The sequence below is a fragment of the Balaenoptera ricei genome, chromosome 7, assembly GCF_028023285.1.
Source record: "Balaenoptera ricei isolate mBalRic1 chromosome 7, mBalRic1.hap2, whole genome shotgun sequence".
In the NCBI taxonomy this organism is placed as follows: domain Eukaryota; kingdom Metazoa; phylum Chordata; class Mammalia; order Artiodactyla; family Balaenopteridae; genus Balaenoptera; species Balaenoptera ricei.
In genome coordinates, this window is record NC_082645.1 from 109,165,903 (window position 1) to 109,182,117 (window position 16,215).

The following is a 16,215-nucleotide window of genomic DNA, read 5'->3' on the forward strand; positions in this document are numbered from 1 at the left end:
GGATTAACTCTGAGTTTTGAGGGATGCCTTTGAAGGTGGTCAAGCATGATTTTACAGACGGGGAAGTGGGTACCTTTTCTTCATGTTTTAATGAAAGAGGGTGGAAAGCCTTACAGACTGGGAGAGAAGATTTGCAGAGTAGGGGGTTTGAAACCACACAATTTGGACAAAAATGCAAGCAATTTAGCATTACAGTAGTAACAAATGTTGAGGAAAGAAAATTTGAAGGAAAAATGATAAAAGGATGAAGAGCTAATGATAAAGTTCCTGGAGAATTCAGTACCAGAAACAGGATTATTCTTATAATTCTCGTTTTACAAATAGGGAAAGTTATCCACCCAGGGCAGAAATTTGCAGAGGAGTCGTGTCTTTATAATTCAAGCTTTAATACCTGAGATCATGTCACAGAAGCCTCAGATGAAGGTGGACAGGGTTGTAGAGGAAAGGTCTTCCCTGGGCAGTTAACATTACAAAGAGGAAATCGTTAACCCCAATAAATCTTCAATCGGGAGAATATCTAAGAGCATTCATTTGCTTGCTTTTACATTTTTTAATTTTGAAAAATTTTCCAGTGACAGAAAAGTTGGAAAGCTAGCACACGTGTATACTTTTAAACACACACGCACAAATGTATTTTAATCATGGCACTTCCACTCCAAATATTTAAACATGTATGTCCTAAAATCAAGGACATTCTTCTAAACAATCACATGCAAGAAGGAAGTCAATAAATTAGAATGGTTCAATATTACGGTCTCAAAGCCCATTTTCATACCTCTACAAGTGCCCCAGTACCATTCCCCTCCCCAATCCTGGACCCAGTTGAGGATCATATATTACATTTGGTTCTCATAGCGTTTTAAAAATCTCTTTTAATTATGAATTCTTCTCAGTCTCATTGATTCTCAAGGTACTGAGGTTTTCAGACTCCAGAACAGATTTTTTTTTTCCTTTCAGAAAAACCCTCAGTTTTGATGGGTCTGATTGTTCCTTTGTGATTAGATTTGAGTTAAACGTTTTGAGCAAGAAGGTGACATGTGGAGGTCTTCTCAGAGGATCACCTGACGCATGATGTCAGTTTATTTCATTGCTGGGAGCGCGATGCTTGATCACTTGGTAAAGGCTGTTTCTCCACTCAGTGCTCTAAGTACCAGGAGGGAGGGACCATGGAAGCTGCCCTGGGTGTCCACCACAGGATCAAATCAATCAACTAAACATATTATGTCTCTTGTACTTTCTTTAAAAATAAATTTAAAAATCTAATTTTGTTTGATCGATTTCTAAATACATTTGATATTTTCTATTGTGACCATCGGAACAATTTTGCAAATCATCATCATTACTCTATGTCTGATGAGAAAACTGAAAAACACAAGGCCAAGTGAACTCTCAAGTTCATGTAGGTGTCAATGGCAGATGTGGGACTTGAACCCTCTCCAGTCACTCTCCAAGCAGTGTTCTTTCCTGTACTATCAGCTGCAATCTCATGGGTATCCTGTCAATTTTCTATACTGCTTTTTACCACTAGAGGGGGGGAGAGGACTTTCAAAGTTAATATGACTGCATTTATCTGTACCAGAAATCTTTTGACAGTCGTTAAGTTCAATGCTGGGCAACCCGTGAATGAATAAAGGAAAAAGAAAGTTGTGTTCTGACCGACTTCCCCTCTTTTTTTTTTTGTTTGCTCATTTTAGATTAAAATAGATTGAATACACATTAACTACAGACATTAGTGCATAAGATTAAAGATGAGTGTGATTATCAACAAACTACAAAATGAATATATGGCCCACATATAATTTAGGAGATTTTAAGCAAAAATATGCAATTGGTTGTTCTTTTACAACATGTATTATCTACCTGTAAGCATAAAACATGGTACATGCACTTACGGAATGGGTGTTAATTATACTACTTTCCATGAATCTGTCCTTTCCCTTTTAGAGATAAGATCAAAGTCATTATGAAATGTGAATTTGGCATTTATTATACTGTATTTTTTAAAAATTAAAGGTCCCCAAATGAGTCTCGGCAAATTACATCTTCCCTTATCACACATAAGACATCATGTTTAATTCATTTTTAAAATTTTTCACTCCCCTGGAAAAATATGGGGTAAAGCTAATCTTTACACTGACTGGATTATAAAAACAAATGCTCTCTAGAGATATACACGAGAAGCCTACATTCTTAGTTACCTGGGGTAACGATAATAATAAAATAGTAATTATTCAGTGGAAAAAACAAAACAAAACAGAAAAAAGAAAGTCTTCTCATGTCAACCTGAGAGCAGAATGTACTGGGCAGACATCGGCTTGGTCTATACTTTGAAAATCATTGGGAAGTGCTAAAGTGAATAACATAAAAAATCAGAAGTTTATTCACTTTTAAAGAGTTAAATGAGGAAAATGTAAAATAGCCTTCAGTTCAGTGATAGAAAAGGTATAACGCTAGACTTTAAAGAGAAAAACAAACAAACAAACTTTAATTTTAGTTCTGTCCTATCAGAGTCGAAGTGCAGAGAGTGAAAACATTAATAGACACTATTATTCGAAAACGCCTGATTAAAACCCGTTTTGAGTATCGCCTCTGAGAAGAGTGGGAGTTGGTGTGACCGTGTGCAGAGGTCAGGGGCGCAGTGATTCACGTTCTGTGAGGGACCCTTGAAGCAGTCTTCAGATGGAGATCTTTGCTTTGCACATTCTGGCCCATTAAATTACACCCTCTGCTCTCAACAGTGGACCTAGTATCTGCGGGTCGTCCTCTGGACGGATGTATAGGTGGGCCATGATGAGTTCCTCTGACCAGACCTGTTTCACCCAATTTTGCTGTGGTTCCTTCTCCATGGCCCTAACGATGTACACAGAGGCCCAGCAATAAAGGGTAGAGACAATCTGTTTCTCATCTCAACTAAAGAGGTAGGTTTGACTAGAGGAAATGGGTGCATGCTGTCTTGTAAAGTATTTTTATTAGACCTGAGAGTAAAATCCTGGAACGTTTTACCGGGAGAGGTCACGAAATCTTCCCTTTGGAGGAGATTTTAAAACCACAGCCAATTCCCAAGCAGATGAGTGTCTATTGCCACCAGGGGGTGCTATTGACTAGTTTATCTCTTCAGAAAAATACAGTTTTTTTCTCTAAAAAATCCTACTGTAGGTTTTTGGCAATCATTTTGGGAGCATCAGATAATAATTCAAAATTTTTTATATGTTTTGGGATGACAGTGATTTGGATTAAAGTCAATTTTCCTAAAATGTATTTGGTCTGGTTATAACCTTTTTTTTTAGAAAAATAAACATGATTCTTGGATTATTACTTTGAAGCAATAGAAAACTCCACTTTTTCCAGGCACTGATAGGAAATATGGGCACTTGTGAATCAAATTCATGTCATATGCTGTGGTCGTGTAACGTTTTTGGTAGCAGGATTCTAGTACCCATGAGCAATTATTAGACGTGCAGGGTAGTCAGAAAGCTCAGTCTCCTTTGAGAACTGATATTCGGTGAAACAAGAACAGTTTGGGGCACCAGCAGTCTTAGCTCTTATCCATTCTTCCTTGGCAGGGAGGGTGAAAATGCCAAAGGGATCTTCAGCCATCTCTGTACTCACTACCAACTCTCCTCCTTTTCCCCTTCATCTTGGGCATAATGACAAAGCAAGGTCAAGGCTGAGGAATTCGGGTGAAGCCACAAAGCTTAGGGTCTTAATGTTCCTGAGTTGGGTCCAGTAGAGTTCCAGTAACTGGTTTTCTTGCTCTGAGAGCTGCTGGGCAGAGGGAAGAAGCAAAAGTAAATGAAAAACGTCTGTTTCTCCCAGCAAGACTTTGATGAGGGAACGGGTGTCCTGAAGAGAGTGTAACTTGCAGAGAGTTTGGGCCTTTGAATATATATTAGGCTGTGGTGTGTGGATTCGGAGGTTTAAAAAGCATTCTGACATGCCATGTTAAGAAGGGCTATATTTTCTGGTGTTTGCTGATGTAACGCTTTGTGAACTTAACTTAAAAAATAGTCTGAGAGTTTATGAATCCCTCTTAGAAGAATTTATTATCTCTTTATCTAGAAGCGTTGGTGAGGAGTGGGGAAGGTTAGTGCATTTGGAATAGTTGACAAGAACTATTTGAGTCCACATTTGCCCTTTGGGACTGTTCCAGGTGAATGTGCAGAGGGCAGCCGTGAGTGATGGTGCTATAGTGATTCTTGGAGAAATCAGAGACGTGCAGAGTGAATCAGTGCACAGTGCAGGGTAGACAGCTGCCCTCAGTCTAGGAGCCTCGTCCTATGACCATGACCCCTGACCTGTTATTGCTGTGTTGCTTTGTCTCCTTTCACTATTTGAGACCAGGAAGCCCCTGCATACTTGCCATTAGTCAACTGAGAAGTGGAACATGTGTTCCATCCCATATCCCAAATCTGATCTCTTTGCAGGTTCTCCCGGGAAAAATCTGTTGATAGAAAACTGGAGGTTATATTTGGTCCCAGTGGAAGTGTCCTGAAGATTAGTTGATGTTTGCCAAGTGCACAGGGGTCACTGAGGTTCAGAGAACTTGAACACGGGGTATAATCTGGAAGTTATACCTCTAATAACATACTGATTTTAGAGTAGATCATGTTTTAGCAAAGTGAGGGACAAAAGTTCAGTCTTACGTGTTAACAGGAGAGACATAATGGGATTTATTAATTTCTATAATAAATGACTAACCATTACTACCTTCTCAAATCACCTGACGAGACATTTTTTTCGCAATCTGCCTAGGTTACATTAATGATTTTCATTAGTCATTGTTTACAAATGATGAAAGAGTTTTCAGTTGCTCCTCTGAAAACTTAGAACAAATTAATAGGTTCCATCTTCAGAGGTCAAGCTCTTTCAGAACTTTTTCTAAAATTTCATGGGAAAGAAGCAGTATTTCCTTCAGTTTGTAGTATTTTGTGAAAGAGAGGAAAAATAAAGACCATTTTCTTCTTTCCTGAATATTATATATTTTTTAATTGCATGATAAGATGTGGGATATAAGCTTGAGAGGCTCAGAGGAATCCCAGTCAGAATATTCTAATTTATGGAACGCATTGCTCATGACATAAATGTGCGGATGTGCAGAATCTTTGAGTTTAATCCTGGCTCAGTTATCCCTTGGCAGAGTTTCATGGACAAATTATTTAACCTTTCTGACTCAGGTGCCTTATCTGGAAAATGGTAGCAATTTAGATGAGCTGCAATTATAGTTCTAAAGGGTATAGGATAACGGTGATATATGATAAAGCGGACAGCATCATTGGTTTTGTTACCATTGTATAATCCTCAAAGGACAATGAATAAATTATTTTATTTCTAACCCAGCTAAGAGAAAGATATTAAATATATTGTATGAGAAACTTGGCAAGAACGTTCAGGGAAAAATGTAGCTTAACAAGTATGGACACCATTACAGTTGCTATCGGAGTCATGTTCTCATTTTTGAGGAATGCTTTAGAAAAACAAGTACTTTATTTCAGGGGAAAAAAAGGTAGGAAAGAAAATATTAAAAACACTGTATAAGTTGAAATCCTGGTCCTAGGAAAAAATAACACTAACTAGTAAGTGAGATATTTTGCATGAATTATAACATGTATGATACAGAGAGAGCCTTGGTATTTTAAAACATTTTCTACAATGTTTACTTAAGTGTTTGATAATTATATTTGCAGGGGAGCAAAATTTGCCACCCCTAATTATGTCTTTTTGGCAGAAGGATTAATTTAAGCTGATTATTTTTTAAGGCCCAAAAGACTCAGGATAAACCTTTGACCTTCTTAACTGCCCAAAAGAATGTAGAAAGAAGACCTGTTCCACGAAGGGAACTATCACCACAGATAACTATAGTATGAAGTAGTGTGCAGACAGGGAGGAACCTAGCAAAGTCTGTTAAAATTCCTCTGGTGTCCCATTGTCTCTGCCTGGCCCAACAAAATTTTATTTACCAAACATTTGTTTTCCATCTCCATGTGAATTACCTTCATCCCCTTTGAAGTCCCAGACCACTACCCCCTACATCCTCTTTTGTCTTTAGCTGAAGATGATATTTAAGGTGAGGGCTTGGGCCATTTTGGTGAGTTACTCAATTTTCCTGTGTCTCTACCATGTATGCATGTTATTAAACTTCTGTGTGATTTTTCTCATATTAATCTGTCTCATGTCAATTTAATTCTTGGACCAGCCAGAAGAACCTAGAAGGGTAGAGGAAAATTTCTTCCTCCCTGACATATTGAATTAAGTGATTCTATTTACTATCTAATGTAACTTAAAACAATATGTTTCAGACACATTTGGTAATACATTGTCAATTGAAGAGTGAAGTTTCTAATGGTTTTAATTTCTTTTTCAAATCTATTTTATTATTGACTTTTATCTTTCTTCTAATTTCAGAGAATGCTTTGTCACGTAGAAAGATGACAGGTTGTAGAATCAATCAACCCTGACTTAAAACTTCTATCCATCATCACCCAGCTCTGGGACCTCGGTTTCCTCATCTGTAATATAGAGAGAGTCACAGCTATTTTAAAACATTTAAATGGAGACGTGAGATGAGATGATCTATAAAGCAGCTCACACAGTCCTTAATGTGCTGTGATGTTCAGTTTACCTCTTGGCATTTCCTCTTGTCATGTAAATCCCTCCCACACACTCAATGAGTGTTTGGATTCATCAGTACATCTGCTCACAAGTTCCAGTGTTTCAAGTTAGAATGTCAATAGAAACCTCTAGATGTTGTTTTGATGAATTTGACAAAAGAAATCTCTCTCTTGTTAACCAAAGACCTCTCTGGCAGAGAGTAAAAGTTGCTCAAATTTAGAAGTATGGAAAAAGTTCTGGTTCTCTAAAGGCCTGCCTCGTAGGAATGTACCAACAGAGGACAAGAGTGTAGAGTTGATCCCGGGGCTATATTACACATAGCAAAGGGTTGCAGTTTATTTGTAAAGTAAATTCTGTACTACCATGAATGCCAAATATGGCATTGCCCCTTTCCCTATTCTATGGGCAATCATTTGCATTTTTCTACAGTTCTAGGGCTCAGTTTTCTCAGGATGTTCATTTTTGTTTTAATTCCAGGGATTGTATGGTGAGCATACATCTTTAAATGACAGAGCTAGCATCTTATAAGTTTATTATAAGGATATTATCTATTTCATTCATCCCACATAGTCAAATTGTAACAGAGACTAGTATTTCTATTGTATAAAGCGGAAAGCTGAGGCGGTGCATAACTTCCCCAACGATCCTTCCAATGCAATTCTATTTTCTGAAAACTGGAAATGGACTATTGACTGTGAAAAGGCTAGGGTTGGTTTTGTAATTCTAAACCCACACATTCATTAAAAAAATGTATGTAAAGAAGTCATCACTTATATTGCATGGCATTTCCATAATTAGATTTGTGTCTATCCACAGGAGTCTTTTTAAAGATAGGATGTAAAATGTTGGAAAATATCATTCTAGGACATTCTACTCTAGATCCAGCTATAGCCATATTAAAAAACTAGATGGAGCACAAGTTGTCCAAGAGTTATATACTTCCTCACACTTTGTGTGCTTTTTTACATTTGTGATTGTGTATTAGTTAAGCGAGTAACAGGGCTGCTGTAACAGACACAACCGAAAATTTTAGTGTTTTTCCCTTGAAAAAATGTTTCTTAGTTGCACAAATCCAATATGGATGTTCCTGGTTGATGGCTGTTCCTGATTGTTGGACAGATCTGGGCTCCTCTGAACCCATGACTCTGTCATTCCTGAGAACCTCTGAGCCTTCAGCTGAATCCTCTGTCTCAGGCTGACAGATGGGGAAAAAGAGAGAGTGTCATGTGTGACAGATTTTTATATGTCTGTCCGGAGAGAGACACACATTCAGAATTCAGTCACAAGGCCCTGTGTAACTTCAAGGGATTGAATACTCAATACATAATTATTGTACACAAAAGTGCATAAATCGTGATAGCAGTGATGGTGCAAAAGTGGAGGGGGTGATCCCGGAAGTGCCTGCAGTCTTCGGACTTCCTGATGACTTACTGCATTCATACAGAAGCAGTGCAACTTTGCAGATTCTGGAGTAAGACCCGGAGATTCTATTCCCAGGTGACCCATCTTGGGGCAAGTGATTTGACTCCTCTGAACCTCAGTTATTTAATCTATGAAATTGCAAGCGAAGAAAAATGAACAGTTATTGGTCACATGCTGTTTTCCCGGAACAGTGATATCTATATAATAGGAAATATTTATATATATAACCTCATTGCATTCACACAGCCGCCCCAAGAACAGAGCCACATGGTAGAAGACTTAAAAATGGGGGCTGTGGAGTTAGTTTGCCTGAGTTCAGATTCTATTCCATCCACTTACTTGCTCAGTGATTGGGGCATGTTTCGTACTCTAAGAGCCTCAACTGCTCATCTGTAAAATGGGCATCATACTATCGACCTTATGGATGGATGCAAGGAGTAATTAAATTAGCATATATAAAGCATCTGGAAGAGCACCAGACACATTATGTGTGCTCAGTATAAGTCAGTTGTTAATAATGTGTTTAGCACCCTAATTACCATTAGTACCGCAAAGAAGCCTCCTTCCGTACACGTTGTTTTTTGGATACTGAAAGATGCAAACCATCCAATCAGGTACGGTTTTGAGCTTGAGCACTCTTCTTTATGAAGCAAGTTAGAAAACCATTTATGTTAATTTCATTAGAAAAAGGTTAATTAAATATTGTCTTAAGGAAGATATTCCAAGAAATTAAAATTATTAAAATATATTGGTTCTTTATTATTTAATACTAGGGTCCTAAGTATAGCCATGAGAAATTGTAAGCTCTTTCATGAGTAATGTATGAATTATTCTACTAGAATGTAGCAAATGCATTTAGAATGATCTTTATGTTGGCAGGTGCGGGGAGCCATGGGAAGAGCAGTTGAAATAGGGAAGAAGAGATGAAAGTTAACAGTAGGATTTTTTTGGCCACCTCAATTCCATTGGAATCCTTCTGGTAGGAAGGATTCTACAAACTATTACAAAACACCCATATCCTCCTGCTTGTCCTTTGTCTTTCTGATTTTCATTTTCTCCCCATATTTTATTTCTGAGTGGTTTATTGGTCTAAATCTGGGTAAGAACTGGGGGGAAGAAAGTTTGTCATAGTTTTATGAAAGCATGGACTTGTGAAGTTGTGTCAGTTACTTCTTCAGGCTCTTAGAAACTGGGCCCAGAGCAGCATACCAAAAGGGATTCCTCATATTTTCAAAAGTAGTAGGTATGTCATCTCCTTGGACACCTAGCAGTCTTGACTGAGGGAGACTTTTTTTTTTTTTTTTAACTTTTTGTTTTGTATTGGCGTATAGTTGATTAGCAATGTTGTGTTAGTATCAGGTGTACAACAAAGTGATTCAGTTATACATGTATCTATTCTTTTTCAAATTCTTTTCCCAATTGAGGTTGTTACAGAAATTGAGCAGAGTCGATTTGAATCAGGAATGGTATGCAATGCCACAAGCTGGAGAGAACCCAGGGTTCTAATAAGGGAGTTGTAGGCAATGAGATCATGAAAGCAGATGTGGCCATAAGGTCCGTATGTTTAAATGCACCAAGTTATGTAGACATAATACTGTTAACGATGGAAGCCCTTTGACATTCTAGGGAGATGAATGACATGATGAAAGCAGTTCTCTAGGAACAAAAGTCTTATAGCAGTAGTAATTCCGTCTCCATTCTGCTCTTCCCAGCATTATCCCTCTGTTGACTCTCTTTCTTTTCTCTGAAGCCCCCAATTGAAGGGCATTACTAAGGCAAATGCTATAGTGACTTGTGAATGAGGGTAGCATAATATGGCCGAGGCACAGGGACAATCCTAGAATCATTTCCACTGTCAACTAAAAAAAGATATTCACAACCTAAAAGTTGAAAGTTATGTTTTATTTGGTGGGAATTTTTAGGACTTCAAGCCCAGAAGGCAGCATCTCAAGTAACCCTGAGAGAACTGCTCCGAGGTGGCGAAGGGGGAAGCCAGGTTATATAGGAGTTTTGCAACAAAGTGCAGGTAGTCCGAACATCAAAAGATTATTGTTAATTAAGGAAAACCAGACATCTCAAGCTAAGGAATTTAGCCCTTTTCTATGTATGGGAAGATGCAAGAATCTGGGCTCACTGAAATCATTCCTTAGGTAATGCACCTCAGCTCTCTGGGGCCAGTATCCTGTGCTTTCACAGCCTGAGTTTCCTCAGGGCTCACCTTAGGGAGTGGCTGCAGTCTGATGGCTGCTAGATGGCAGGTATTCTTTCCTTCCTGAGTTCCGTTAGGGCTCACCAGCTCACCATTGGCTGTGGCTGCAATCACTGATGGCTGTGACATCCTTTGTTTACCGATATGGCAGAAAATATTCCATTTCTCACCACCAAGGATTTTATTGCTTTAAGTCTTAGCTTTGATTCCTCTTCTGAGCATAAGTTGGTCCTTATGTATAGTGGAGAATGACACTGCAACCCATAATTGATTCTTTGAAAGGTAGGAGCTGAGAGGGCCTGGGATGGAAGAGCCATTTTCTAGGTAATATCTTTCAGGCTGAAAGAGCATATGTTTTTCACAATTAGAGAAGCTTTTTGAGTACTGATTTAGGAAAGGTATTTTTAAATGAGCTGGCATCCTCAATGGTTATAACATGAATTACCATTGATATGAAGGATGTCTTCTTGGGCAGTAAGTAAACAGCGTGGGAAGCAGGTGAGAAGAAATTGAGATGGAGAACATGAATTAGGTAGCAAGGAAGGAACCTCTCTATTGAACTCTTGGCTTGGTAGATCATAAGCTACAAGGAAACTGCTTGCTCTTGAGCTGATTTTGGGTCTCTTGTACAAGATGTTCATTTTCTCCTGCCTATCCATACTGACCCCATAACAATTTGGATGAATTTGGCTAAAAGGAAAATGGCCAACTTCTTTTGAGGAAATCCAATTATAATTGGATTAGAGTCCAGTTATAAACCCTTGTAATGTTGACCATAAACTAATTGGAGTCCAATTAGTTTATGGTCAACATTACAAGGGTTATTTTGATTACTTGGGGCATAAGTGCTTATTTTGAGTTAGGATGAAAGGCCACAAACTTTAGGTCAACGTGGCTCAGACTTGAAATCACAGAATGAAAGGAAATTTATTTAGATGGTGAGGTAAGGGAGACGCAGACCCCAATGCCTGCAGCTGCCTAGGAGGCATTGGAAATGAGTACTTTCTCACTTTGATAGAATCAACAGGGCAGAAAATATTTTTCTATCAAATGAAAAGTTTTATTCCCAGTGAAATAAAAAATGGCAACTGGCACTTTGCCTCAGCAGTGAATTACATAGAATCAAGTTGAACAGGAAAGACAAGCCTATTTAAAGAGAGGAGAGAAAACTCAGACGCAGCCAACTGTTGCCATGTTTCTCTGATTTTTCAAGAGAAGCCAAATTCTACATGATCTTGCCCTGGCCCTCTCCTTTCCCCCTCTGTTTCTCTCTCTGTTTCTCTCTCTCTCTTCTTATATCACCTAATGATTTCTTTTCACATTGGTTCAAACATTTTAAATATTGTGCATTTTATACAACATACACCTGCGAGCCTGATGTAACCCTGCATTTCACAGTTTGTGCCCTCTGGTCCTTTCTAACCTGAGGCCAAGAGAAGTGAAGTGATTTGCCAGAGCTAGTAAATAGCAAAGCTGGCTTCAGAAGGGAAGTATTATGATCCACAGCTTGTTTCTCATTCTATAACAAAGTTATGCTCCTATTGGGCAATGCATTTTAGTGGAGAAAAAATATATTTTATGTACTTTCTCAGCTCTGTTCCAAGATCTGAAAATGATTATTAGCTCTACCAGCGATTTGTAAAGGCTTTTCCTTGAGAATTAGCTTATTCTGCTTGTCTCTGAACCTCCCTCTCTTTTGCTAGATAAAACAAATGTTTATTGAGATGTGGCTCTCCCTAATTTATCTGTAGTCAAGTCCATCTGCACTATTAAAAACCAATATTTTGTAATGAAATTAAACTTGAAATTAAATTAATGCTAATGTAAGTGATTAAGAGAATATTCTTAGTGAAAAACATCAATACACTTGTTATAATTGAATTTTATCTTGTAATACCGTTTGCTCCTTGAGGGAATGTCTTTTTAAGGCATTCTACTTAGAAAGTTCTTGTGCATTTAAAAACATAAATTAATTCTGAAACCTGCTCAGAGGTTTTTTTTTTCTCTAATACAAACAATTAGTTTAATCAATTAACGGCTGAAATTGTAGTCATTATTAGGTTTAATTGCTGAGGAATATGTTGTGCCTTCTTTATTGGGAAAAAATGTATCACAATTTTTCTATAGTCTTTTTACTTTCCAAGGGTGAAGAATTCATAATCATAAAATAGTAAAAAAGCAAATTAAGTTATACATATGTATATATGTATATCTATGTCTATGTCTATATTTATATCTATAGCTATATTTTAAGTTTATACATTGCCCTGCCTGAAGACATAGACATAATATTTTTGATATTTGGACGTAAATCAACTTTCCTCTGAAAAGCCTCATCTTGCTTTTTTTTTAAAATTAATTAATTAATTTATTTATGGCTGTGTTGGGTCTTCGTTTCTGTGCGAGGGCTTTCTCTAGTTGTGGCAAGCGGGGGACACTCTTCATCGCGGTGCGTGGGCCTTTCACTATCGCGGCCTCTCTTGTTGAGGAACACAGGCTCCAGACACGCAGGCTCAGTAATTGTGGCTCTCGGGCCCAGTTGCTCCGCGGCATGTGGGATCTTCCCAGACCAGGGCTCGAACCCGTGTCCCCTGCATTGGCAGGCAGATTCTCAACCACTGCGCCACCAGGGAAACCCCTCATCTTGCATTTTGATATAGGAATGTCATATATCATATCACATATCATTTATGCTTCTGTTAGATGTCCTTCACAACTTTATGCAGATTTTAATGCAGCAACACTTTAAGGCAATTTCAGACCCTTGAGAACTATATCATAAATCAACTCTTTCTCATGCAGTATTATCATTATTTCTCAAGGCTATTGCATTTTTCTGTATCCTTACACAGATGAATCTACTTATTATACCTGTATACATGCTCTGTATACATATATAGAGATGCAAATACCATGTCACTCACACCTGGATGGATGGTGCATTATTGGACAGATAGCTTTTTCGTTGTATGATTGATCATAGTCTTTCACCAGAGAACATACGCTAAATCACATACAATTGCCAATTTGCATTTTGCATTTGTTCATAAGAGATACCAAGTTAACATCCTATTTTAGCAACTTGCTTTGCATTTAGTTGTCATCTTGTAATATAAAAATGTGATCAATTTTAAGTGTCTAAAACCTTCATTTTTCTAGAAGTTGAAATTTTATTCTCCTCTAAAATTCTGCGACAGTGAAAATTTTATAAAATTATGGTTTGATGCAATTAACGTCTTCTTTCATGGTGGTATGAAAGCCATCCCTGGTCTTTTTCCTTCATGCAGCCTTTCTTGGGCTTTTTTTCCTAATGCCACACACTGAATCAGCCAGCACTTCTGTGCAACTCAGTCAAGAGGCACTAACATCTCACTATATTTGTGAATATAGTTGAAGATGCTTAAATATGTGTAGAAGGACTACGATATTGTTTGCTGCCATGAAACTGAGGAAAAGATGCTTATTGAAATGAACTTGAATTGCGGTTGGTGAAGTAAAAAGAAAAATATCTTCAGAGGGACTCCTTTGGTGAAGGACCCAGAGCAGGTAACGTATCCTCAACACACAATTATATGGAAATAGCAATACAACCAGTGAGTAAGCAGGTTGAAAGTGAGATGAGATGGAAGTATTCTTATATAGCAAGAAAAGAACCATTGTTCCTTTTTTTAAAAAAATTTTTGGGGCGTGCCGTGCAGCTTGCAGGATCTTAGTTCCCCGACCAGGGACTGACTTGCACTCTTGACAATGAATGCGTGGAGTCCTAACCATTGGACCATCAAGGAATCTCCCCATTGTTCTTATTGTTATTGGACTTGATATTATTCACCACTTGGACACATCTCCGATCACGATGCTCCGTCCTTTAGATGTTTTAGTAATAACTTCTTTAAGAAGGAAGCCAGGAGGGAGGTAAAGTGAAGACAGAGAACTACCTTTGCAGTTTAACCGTGGGATATTAAATATAACCAGGTGAAAATACTCTGGGGACTAATGAATATATTCTTGTGGATTAGAGGCAAGGCATCTGATCTATGGATAGAGGGTCTAACCTGGGGAAGGAGGTGATCGTGTTCTGCTCTATTAATAATTCCCTTTCACACCCAGTATGGAATCAGTCTCTAGAGACTGCTAAGTGATCTTTAACCTCTTCGGAACTTGATGTTTTCATCTATAATATGGTGATCACAGGGCTATTGTGAGGCTAAACTGAAATGAAGCATGCTGAGTGCTCACAGTGCCTTGCCCACTGAGAGGAGATGCTATATGGTTATCGTGCCCGTGATCTTGATAATGGCAGAGAGTATGGTGTGATGACAATAATGACAAATATAACAAATAACAAGGTCAAAGTTTCATCCCTCCCCCAAAGTTTTGATACTTTATAAATCCTCTCATCTTTCAATCTTTCAGCAGCAAACTTTACCACCTTCATTTGACCCAGCACACTTTCCCATGTTATTGGCTATGTGAAGTGAATATGTGAAAAATACCCTAACAATTGTGTGTGTGTGTGTGTGTGTGTGTGTGTGTGTGTGTGTGTTTCCAGTGTGGGTCACTTTACTCAGAATTAGCTGTGAGACAATCCAGTGTAATGATAAGGGCACAGACTTTAGCGCTTGGTATATTTTGTCTTGAATTCCAATTCTAGTTCTGCCTTCTATTAGCAATATGATACTACACATATTATTTAACCTCTTCAAGCCTCAATTTATCATCTAACAAATAGCAATAAGACATGCTTATATAGTTATTAAGCTCTAAAGAAATTGATATATGCTAAGTGCCAGTCGGGTGTCTGGAACATGGTTTACGTATAATAAATAATGGTTGCTGCTATTATTGTATTGTTGATGTTCTTATGATTATTACTTAGATTGTGACAATCTTTCATTCCAAAGTCACTTGATCAAAGGTGAATGTAGCTTGCTAACTTATTTTAGAACTTTTATAAAATCATTCAAGGGTGTTTTGAGATCATTCCTTGAGATCAATCAAGAATCTCAAGATATGAGACTTTATTAACTTTAGCCTACTAGTTTTTCTTCAGTGACATTGTAGACACATATATTCTTTCAGCAAAACTTTTATAATTTTGGTTTTTGAAACCTATAGATTTCAATAATTTAATCATACTTGTCTGATATACACATATATGCACAAATATACATACAAATACATACATATACACACAAATGTATGATCCATACTTTTATACACACATACACACATATGTTTCTGACTATATATGAATTGTATGTATGCATATGTATTCATGTGCACGTGTGTATGTGCATATGGTCAGCTCCCAGCCAGCTTCAAAACAGACTTTGATTTTCTTTTAATGAAATGTAATGATTCTTTTAAACATAATTGTTAAATATTTTCCAAAATGAAACACTTTAGAAGACTTTGATATAATATATTGCAACCTGGAAAACTATATTTGTCCAATATATGCATCATTTGAAGCTGGAGAATGAAACAGTATTTTTTTTGCAAAAGACTGATTGTGTGTATATATATGTGTATTCATATAGATTTATGTTTTAAGAAGATAATGATTACACCAGGGTAATCTGAAGAGGAGAAGTAAAAGTTTTTCACTTAGACATCATTTTCCTTAAGGTAGAACTGATATACATATTCTAATGATTGACAGTTTTATACCAGCTACTACCTCATAAAATGAAATTAAAGTACAGAATTACTTACAGAATTTGGCTTAACCACTATGATTGATAAATATGTGCTTGAACAATTGATTAGATATATGAAATAAATAAAAGTAGATTCTCACCTCATGAAAAATTAAAAAGTAAAATTTGTCCTTTTATTGTTTTACCTTTTGTCTCATTTTTCTTATTAAATATATTTTTCTCTTCCTAAGCAATGTACTTTTAGCAACAAAGAAGAGTGTAAACAAATGAAGTAAAAGGTGAATTCATGAGTACAATAAAACCATAAACTCTGAA

At 37.3% G+C, this 16,215-nt stretch overlaps 1 protein-coding gene across 1 annotated transcript in view; it reads left to right on the forward strand.

Moving 5' to 3' along the window:
- Nucleotides 1–16,215, forward strand: part of NYAP2 (neuronal tyrosine-phosphorylated phosphoinositide-3-kinase adaptor 2) — a 244,088-nt gene that overhangs the window by 216,291 nt on the left and 11,582 nt on the right. The window lies entirely within an intron of this gene.